Source organism: Protopterus annectens, chromosome 3.part0 (genome assembly GCF_019279795.1).
Source record: "Protopterus annectens isolate FY-2018-M chromosome 3.part0, PAN1.0, whole genome shotgun sequence".
Lineage (NCBI taxonomy): Eukaryota > Metazoa > Chordata > Ceratodontiformes > Protopteridae > Protopterus > Protopterus annectens.
Genome location: NC_056731.1, coordinates 1,280,406,321 through 1,280,416,589, shown reverse-complemented (window position 1 = coordinate 1,280,416,589; position 10,269 = coordinate 1,280,406,321).

Sequence of the window (10,269 nt, the reverse complement as noted above, 5' to 3'; positions counted from 1 at the left end):
TGAGGTTGCAGTGGTGGGACCTCATGATCATCACTTTGTGGGGGTTGGAACATGTTTGTCTGTGGTATTAGGTTTGTCTGCACCTTAAGAAACTGTGTTGTGGGATTTTCCTGCTGTACAACTGAGGTCTCAGGGGAACAGTCTCTTTTGACAGTGCTAAAATGTTGCTCCAGAGTGGGGAATACCAGTGCCTTAAATGGTACACGTACATTTGTACACAGCTTGATTCACAGAGTACAAAACTCAACAATTACATTTTTTAAGTGACTTTTTTAGCCAATGAGGAAGAAATCATTTACTTTTGTCTCCTTTTCTAGGAACACATGTATATTAGAGTACTCTAACATAGCTTCAGTAAGTTATTAACTCCTTACAAAGGAATTCCTGTTAGACCAAAAACTTAAATAGCTCTAACGTAAAACATGTGCTGGTCAAGAAAAAAGTTACTGGGCCACGTCTGTCTTCTAGCATTTAACTACAAAATATTAAGAGACCTTTCAAATTAAAATCTCAAATATTACTGCTGGGCTAGCTTGCACAATGACATTATTTCTTGTCATCTGACTTCCAGTCACCAGGCCCAAAACAACCACTGATAGCAGCTGGTAGCATTTAGCATCTACCTGTAAAAATACATAGACAAGGGCTTTTCCTCTGATCTTTGGCAGATGTTGGAAGTCATAAAACAATAAAACACTTCCAAGACAATACAGAAAGTTCCCTAGTACAGACATTTTATCTCTAGCTGCCATAAAGTAATTTAATTTCAGCTATTTTTTTCTGAAGTTTGCTAGACTGAAGTTAACCTCCTGTCTTCCAGTTTCCACTGTTAAAATGTATACATTTAAACAGTTACAATAGTGCATGTACATTTCTGTTCTATTCCAGTAAGGCATGCTGTGGCTACATTTTAAGCACAAACACTTTATAAAATATATTTTCAACACACATCTGTACAAACCTAGTTTGATATATACATGACATACAGTTCTAATGCATTTGTAGCACAAGCATCTTATATGAATCATGTTGATATTCACAAATGACATATAATTATTTACAAAATTCCAGATAGCTGTGCTAGCAGTATCTCCCTTTGTCACACTTCTAAGATAGCTGTGCTGGCTGTATCTCCCTTTGTCACAATATATCTATCTATTTATGTGTATATATATATATATATATATATATATATATATATATATATACACACACACACACACACACACACACATACGCACATGAGTGCACATGTACACATACACACATACACACACAAAAATAAATATATATATATATATATATATATATATATATATATATATATATATATGGTTCTACCTGACATAATCGAAACCACACAACACCGACAACCACATCACCGACACCACATATTCGACAGTCCATAAACACGAAACCACACATAACCGACAACGAAATAACCGACGGTACACAAACACGAAACCCCATACAAAACAAAACACATCCCCATTCCACAAACCACACACACAACACAAGCACACCAAAATCCTTACAAGCCCACACTAAACCTTACCTAACCCTAAGGTCCCTAACCCTAACTCACTTAACCCGCCCCTATCGCCTCCCTAACCCTAACTCACTTAACCCAACCCTAACTCACTTAAGCCATGCCTATCCCCACAGACCGTCAATCACCAGACTTACCTGCCTCACCACCTCTACGGTCCGTACTACCGCCACCACAGCCTTTCCCCATGTCGGCATCCTCGGCGTTGGTGTTGTCATCCGTCGTGTCGGTCTTCTGCATTGTCGATGTTCTGCAACGTCTTCTTCGATCTTCTGGAGATGTCGGTCTTCTCAGCTGTCGACGAAGTCAGGTAGAACCATATATATATATACACATACATATATACATAGGTTCATAGGTTCATAGGTAGGTACTAGGCTATCTGCCTGAAGGCATTCATAAGCCTAGCCAGAATGTGTTGGCTTTCGCTGCCCCCTTAGATTAGTTCCCTATGCCTCTGTCCAGCAGACCCACTAAAGTGATCCCCGGGTTAAACTTTCTGTTTCCCACCCACTCGTCAAGGTTTCTCTTGAAGTGTTAGTGAGGAACTCTGCCTAATGTAGATTAGAATCTTGTTTCAAAGCATGGGAAGTCTCTGGGACAGGAATCTATCCCTCCAGCACTTCCTATTTATTGTTGTGGTGAGGTTTAAATCCCTAGAGCGTGTGGCTCAAGGGGATAAGGTTTTCTTTAGGTGGAGGATGTCCGTCAATTCTGGGTTGGACATGGCCTTGTATGTCAGGCAGAGATCACCTCTGAGTAGGCGGTATGCAACCGAGTACAGCTGGAGTTTCTTCAGTCGAGCTGCATAGGGCATCTGTTTGAGGCAAGTGATCCTCTTGGTGAGGTACTACTGTGGTCTTTCCAGCTGTTGCAGGTGTCTTGTAAGGTACATCCCAAATGGGGCATTGTACTCTATGATGGGTCTGATGAGTGATGAGTAGAGGGGCACAATGACCTCTTTTGATCTGGATGCAAACCCTTTTATGATTAGGTGGGCCACATAGAAGGATTTTCTAACCACGTTGGCAATGTGAATATCAAAGGAGACATTACTATCTACTTGGGTCCTCAGATCCCTTATTACGTTTTCTGTATTTAGGGGACTACCATGTATGTGGTAGTTTGTGGGTACTTTGTTTTTTCCAAAGGGGATGACTGTGCACTTTTTGGCATTTAGCTTGAGGCCATGATTTTGACATCAGGTATCAGTCTCAGTGAGACCCTTTGGGAGGATGTCTGTGTCAGCCAGAGAGTCAATTATAGCCCCTAGTTTGCAGTCGTCTGCAAACTTGGTCAGCCATAGTCTTCCTGTGCTTGCCTGTACCTCTGAGAAGTATATGCCAAACAGGAGGGGTCCTAGAACTGATCCCTGGGGAATGCAACTTGTAACCAGTTTAGAGTCAGACCTAGCTCCAGCAACTCTCAGCATGTGGGTTCTGTCCATGAGCCAATTGGCAACCCATCTTGTGACATAGGGGTTTATTTGCAGGCTGGTGAGCTTGTCTATAATACCAGAATGGGGAATGGTGTCAAAGGCCTTTGTGAGGTCTAGATAGGCTGTGTGTACCACCTTTCCCTCATCTGTAGCCTTGGTAACTGTCTCAAAGAAGTCCACCAGGTTTAGGAGGCATGATTTGCCCTTAACAAAGCTGGGTAGGGTCCAGTGTTTGGAGGTTCCCAATGTCTCTGTTAATGAGTTCCGTGATGATGCACTCCATAGCCTTGCAGACTAAGCTAGTCAGGCTTATAGGGTGATAGTTCCCAGGGTCTGTTGTGACTCCACCTTTCTGGAGTAGAATAACCATTGCTGTGCACCACTCTATGGGTACATCACCTGTGGAGAGTCTGAGATTGAAAAGTTTGTTTAAGTGAGGTGTTAGTTTGTCTTTGAGCTTGTGTAGGACGCAGCCTGGGACACTGTCCGGTCCCATTGATGCTGTGTTTTTGGCTTTGGAGAGGCCTGTTTTAACCTGAGTGTCTGTGATTTCAGGGGCTCTACATTCTTCTGGTATGGTTATGGGCCCTTTTGGGGGTGAGAGGGGGGTGAAGTTTGCACTGAACCTGTCTGCCAGGATGTTGGCAATATCAGTTGGTTCAGTCTATTTTGTGCCATTCTGCATTAACTCTGAGCAGATCTGAGCATTGCCACTTAGATTCTAGACATAGCTAAATAATGCCTTGTAGTTATCTTTGGAGTCCTTGACAATTTTTCTTTCGAAACTCGCCTTGGAGGATTTTTATGAGGGATCGTAGTTTCTTGCTGATACTGATCAGGGATGTCTTCCCTTCTTGGGATTTTTCTCTTTTCTGTGCTAGTCTCCTCCTTCTGTTGTATAGCTTGTTTATGGCAGGGGTTCACCAGACTGGTTTCCTTTTCTTGGAGGAGTGAGTCTTGGTTTTGCTTGGGATAGCACGATCCATTCATTCTTGTAGGTGCCTGTAGAATGCATTAGTAAAGGATTTTGCAGCTTGGACAGTGTTATCCTTTAGCATGGGAGCTTTGAAACTTTCCACCTCGGTCTTAAGTAATGTGAAGTTTGCTTTTGAAAAGTTTTTCATGGTGGTTTCTTTTTCCGGGTGTGGGGGTGGAATGTGGATATCCAAAGTGATTTGTTTATGGTCAGATCTAATCAGCAAGGGGTTGATCTCCGGTGTGGAACACCAGTCGCCCATGTTGGTGATGACCAGGTCCAATATGTTGTCACCTCTGGTGGGAGTGTTGACCAGTTGATCCAGGGCATTTGAGTTTATAAATTCTAGGAAATGTTGGGCAAGGGAGTTAGCACTTGAGTAGTTCTCCCAGTTAATGTTTGGGTAGTTGAAATCACCCAATATTAGGGTGTTTGGTAGGACCTTTATGTATCCCAGTGTTTCCAGAAATGCAGAATGGAGATCCTGGGACATGGTGGATGATCTGTAGCAAGCTACAATTTGAATTGCAGTTTTTCCCATTGTTAGTTGCACGTGGATGATCTCTGAAGCATCGTGCTGTGCCACTAACCTGGAGGTGTGGGTATCCTTAATGAATATGGATACTCCCCCACCTTTTGTATTTTGGTCCGGGTTCTGTGGCTGAAATGTATGATATGAGTTGTAGCCTGGTAGTGCTGGGGTGCTCTCTGGAGCCTTAAACCAGGTTTCTGTTACTGTACATATATCGATTTTCTTCATACTGAGGAATGCCTCGAGTGCATGCATTTTGAGGTTTAGACTTCTGGCATTGAGTAGCATTACCCTCAGATTTCTGTTACTTCTGCTATTTACGGTGGTGGGTTTGTCTATACTTTAATGCCAAATGGTGGTAAACAGTATTTATAACTGTTTTCACTGGTATGTGAATGTGTGTGTGTGTCTGTGTGTGTGTGTGTGTGTGTGTGTGTGTGTGTGTGTGTGTGTGTGTGTGTGTGTGTGTGTGTGTGTGTATCTTTATTGTCTGCTTTATTTTATATTTATTTGTTTCTGGTTTTCTTCACTTCATTTATGTTCTTAATTTATGCATTATCAGCTACAGCTGTGGTGTGGCAGCACTCACCTGAGCGTCAACATGCCCTGCTATGACCTGCCAGTGATGTTTCTGAATCCCAACCAAGGTACATCTTGCTACATGCTTTTATCAGGCTACAATGTTAAACAAAAGTAACTTTAAGTGTAATAGCTATATTCTAGGCAGATAATCTAGATGTGGTATATCTGCAGCTGTGCAGCTTTATAGATATACCACTAAAGATCTTAACCATTCATCAATCAGACTTCATCCTGTATTCCTGGGTTTGATTCTCTTAGTCTCTCTTTTCATATCTTGGGATCCTGAGGAAGCAGCTTAATCAAACTAATGCTCCCAGATCACCCCTTAAAAAGAGGCACTTGTGTTTTATGTGTTTTTAATACTTTTAAAATCTAACATTTATTTTTATTTTTATCTCCAAAATTTAGCAAAAGATTGTCAGGCTAAGCAGTAACTTCCTACCACAATTTAATCTGAAACACATTAACAATTGATTAGTCATAATTTGTGTTCCTTTTTCTTTTCTTCTCTATTTACTAAAGCTGCTGCTAAAAGAAAAAGATCCCATGGCTCACTAACATATTTATTTATTTGATTTGATTTTCTTTAGTTATGTGTTAATCTTGTAGATGGACTGGTCAACTGACCATTTCTGCTATAGCCTAAGCTCATAAAGGAGTAGAATTCACAGAGGAAATAGTGTTGTGCATTCATACATACAATAAGGTTCAACTATCACAATCATTAGACTAATGTGAATAAGAAAGCCAGCTATAATCCCTTATCACTTTAATATCAAACCCACTAATTTAAGCCTAACCAATTACCCCATGTGGTAATCAAATGCTGCACCTTGTGTCTGTAAGGTAAATGCTGTAATCATTATGCCAACCTCCCACAACCCTCAAAAGGTAAAAAGGTTATATATATTCTCTTTGAGTAGGTAATTCTGAAGTTTAGTTTTGAATGTATTTTTTACCTAAGGGAGATATAAGACGATTTCAAACCTGTTTCCTTATGTAAATGCATTTGGTCATATGATTTTAGGATGTTGTCCCATATTTTAAAAAGCTTTTTTTATCTATAGTTACACCATATGATGGTCTTGTTATCTGAAGTGATTCAATTATGTTATTTCTGAGAGAGCATGGTATAGTCATGACAACCAATTTACATGTTTTACTGTTTTGTAATGCATGGTTTCAAAAGGGTAGCCCTGTTAGTCATTGTCAGACAACCAAATCTGTTTAGAAGCTCATAGATAGTTAGTGAACTTGGAAAGTAAGCAAAATTATGTATTTTATTTACTGTTTTCCATAGTAAGACTGCAGAGATGATTGTGATAGCTGAGGGTTCATATTCAAATGTGGGCATAAATACATTCCTTGTAATGGCTAGTTGTACTTCGTGTAATTAGAGATTGACATATTGAAGCAAAATTTTAACTGTAAAGGGTATTGTGAGCCAATTTTTCCATGTGTATTTTAAGTGAATGGTAGGAATAAAGAATGAGGCAATGATATTGGTGCAGAGTCTCCATGGAAATAATGTTTCCTAAAGGAACATTGAGGACAGATTTGGGCTGCTTTTCTGTCCAGAAGGATTGACAGTATTATTATTTGATTGTTTTAAGGTTGGAGCAAACACCATCACAGTTTATTTCTTGGATTTCACTAAAACGTTTGTTTTTGTTTGCCCACATATACTGTTGATTGAAGTCCACTCTACTCTTTTATCTAGTTATTTTACGCACCTATCAGCCTTGGTTAGCAGTACAGGGTCAACATAAAGTACAGTACAAAGGATAGAAGGTTTGTTGAGATATTATTAATAAACTGTGAAAAAGCAATCAGCCTAATATTGAGTGTTGTGTATGACACAAGTAATTGCTCCTGTGACAAACAGATAATAGGCCAGACTGACATGAAAGGTTAGATCCTGCAAGTACCTCAAACCAGGTAACAGTGTAAGGCCCAAAATTAAACTTGTTTAATTTATTAATAGAAGAAAGGTGAGCACAGTTTTGAAGGCTCTGGCCATGTCTAGGAATACTCCAGCTATAATATGTCCCTTGTTCAGGCTACTATACATTTTATCAGTTGCCATACAAGGAGTAGTTACAGTTCCAAACCCTTTTTGAAAGTCATGCTGAGCATTACAATGCATACCATATTGCAAAAAATCTTACTGCAGTTTAACTATTCAAAAACTCTTGTTCACAACCCTGGGCCTCAGGAGCCTTTTTTATTGCCTTAAAAATTAACAAAACATATTAAGTTTTATTCAGAACTCTCTGCACTTGCTGTACTTATGGACACTTACATGACTCAAATTTGTTTTCCTTTCAGTGTATCTCATTGGGTTTATTTTCTTTAGAAACATAAGAAATTTTCAATTTACTTCCTTCTGTAAAACAATATAATACATTTCTTCTATACATTTTCTTAATTCCCAAGCTGTGGCTGAAGTCAGTCCCTAGGGATCAATACACTACTTCAACAAACAAGAAAACAAACAAATAAATAAACCATTGGATAATCCTAGATTACTTTTGAGCAGATCAAGATAAATACGAAACAAGTGAAAGTTCACTTAATAAGGATAACTTGCACAGGGGAATCCTTAGATGTATTGGTCTTATTTTATTGGGGCTCTGTGTAATGTATGTCTTCCTGCAAATGGCTAAACTGGCAACAAATGATATCTTTGAATATTGCTTTGATGAATGTGCTCTGTATGCTGACTCCATGATCAACATATCTGAGCAGAGACAAGAGAAGGTGAAATTTGAACATCTTTTTTTATGTGAGTTTGTGCAAACTCAGAGTTTGTGTATTTAGATATTTGAGCTGTGGGGGCCAAGCCCCCATGTTAGGCTGTCAGAGAGGGCAGCCCCTTGCAAACAATGATTTGCTTATGAATGCACCTCAGTGGTGTGGAATTCTTTATACTGATGACAATTACATGTTTCAACCGCTTATTTGTATTTCATCACGTTTTGACAAATGGAGGTTTATAGATCATTGAGAATTCTTCAGGGTTCTTTCTTGTTTAATTTTTTTTTCGCATGTTTACATTTTTTACATACTTTGATGGGAATGGTCTGCATTCCTATGTCAGAACATAAAGTTCATGAAATCAGATTTTACTTCAGTCTTTGGTGTTTGCCAAGAGTTCTCTTCTTAGTACTTGCCCTGTACTCAGAATTGCCTCTCTCTGCAATTCATAAAGGGTTACTTGTATTGGTAGCACTGTGAATCTGTAAGGTAGTACAGCAGACTACATTATCTGCAATGGATGCGGCAGAAAGCAATACAAACATGAAGCAAATATATTTATATGGAACTAATTAGTTTCAATAAAAAGCAATGTTATTTATTTACAATTTGTTAAGCAGGTCTCAGTAGGCCAATGGTGTCTTATCATGAGATGGGTCTTCAGTTTAATGTCTCATCAGAGGGATGACACACTCATGAGTGGAACACACCACTTATACTGTACTGCAGTGTCAGTACTAGAAGATAATCCAACTACCTAGACTGAGAACAGAACCCACTACCTTCTGATCTTTCAGCATTAACAGCAATTGTGTGCTACCTGTTGAGCAACTGCGACTGCAGATGCTCTATCAGGATCATCTTTCCTTAACACCTTATGACTATGGAATGTTTTCTCCCGATAAAGTTGTCTTTTCAAGCTGATCAAGGGAAGCAAAATAAATGCCTTAGTGGATAAAGGCATTTATTATTGTGGCAAAGATCATATAAGTGTGAATTTAAGGCTTAGACTCTGAACTTGTACAGCAAATTGCAGTTCAGAGGGAATCATATGGATAAATCAAAATCCCCACTTTCTAGTCTAACAAGAAACAGCTGATGGCATATTGGGGTAAAGCTCTGACTATGGTCAAGCTGACCTGGGTTTGATTAGTGGCTTGTGTGACTGATAGAGCAGCAGGAAAGGGATAGGAGTGCCCTTCTTGAGTGAGAGGGTTATCACTGGTACACTCTCTAAGGGGAGGCATGATCCAAAAGAGGGGAACTGCCCTTGGACACAATCAATAAGCACATGTGGGTGGGAGGGGGTGCATAGGGCATAAACAAAAATTACCTCCCATATGGAAGAGCAAATGAGCCAAGTTCCCAGGATACCCTTAGGGTCCACAACTGGCCACACCAATAATGGAATAGGTCCAGGGGTAGAAGGATAGCTAGTAGACCTAGTGTGCTAGTGTGGACTTGGGACATTGGGGCTGGACTGGTACACATGAGGTCTGAGGGAACAAAAAATGAAAAATAAAAGGCAGTTCAGAAGTTCCAGATACAGTCCAGACTGTGTCTCCCTAAAGCAACCATTATTCATGTGACCCTTGTTAGGATATGAATTGCAAGTTCAGAATTTCAGCAGGTTATGAGAGTCTTTATTTGTTGTTCTTCATTCCCTGGGCCTTATTATACCTCCAGAGTCTGGGTCCTAGGTTCTACTAGCTAGTTCAAAATTCATATCAGATCCCAAAGCCCAGAAGTGCCTTTGGAGGAGCATACGCTGAAACTCACATCCTTGTGAGAATGGAACAATAGACAAGGTGTAGCTATGCTCAGGAGAATTTAAGGAGATTCTAGTATAATGCAAGCAAGTCAACAGTTTGCACTATGGTGGTGGTGGAAAGCAAGCATGTAAGTAATCTGTACTAAGTTGTAAAAAGCTCACCTTAATAGCAAATTCAAGAAGCATTAAATAAACTGGATTAAATTATAACACTTTTCTTATTCAGAATTCATAAACAAATACAGTTTTAGTTAAAACAACATATCATTCAATACCTTTTTTCCTCTGCTGAAAAACAAAGCTATAATTTTACATTTTACTTCTGAGGTCTGAAAAATGACTGCTCACACTTTTGTTAATCTTTTTGACTTTAGAACTGCCCATTTTGAAGTAGTAGCCATGCTGGTCAACAAATGCCTCACCAAGATTAGAGAAATGACTAACACTATTGTTCCTCCTTGTACAGTAATTACAGGCAGCCTGTTGCCTGAGAATGGTAAACATGGGCATATTGTTCCACCTTAATGTGCAAATACTGCTTAAACATATAACCTGCATTTTTATAGACTTATGGCAAAAGGCCATCCTGGAACTTGAAAACCACAAATCCTAAATAGCCTTTCAGACCTTTCAAATAAAAGTTTAACTTCTGTGGCAGTTTCTG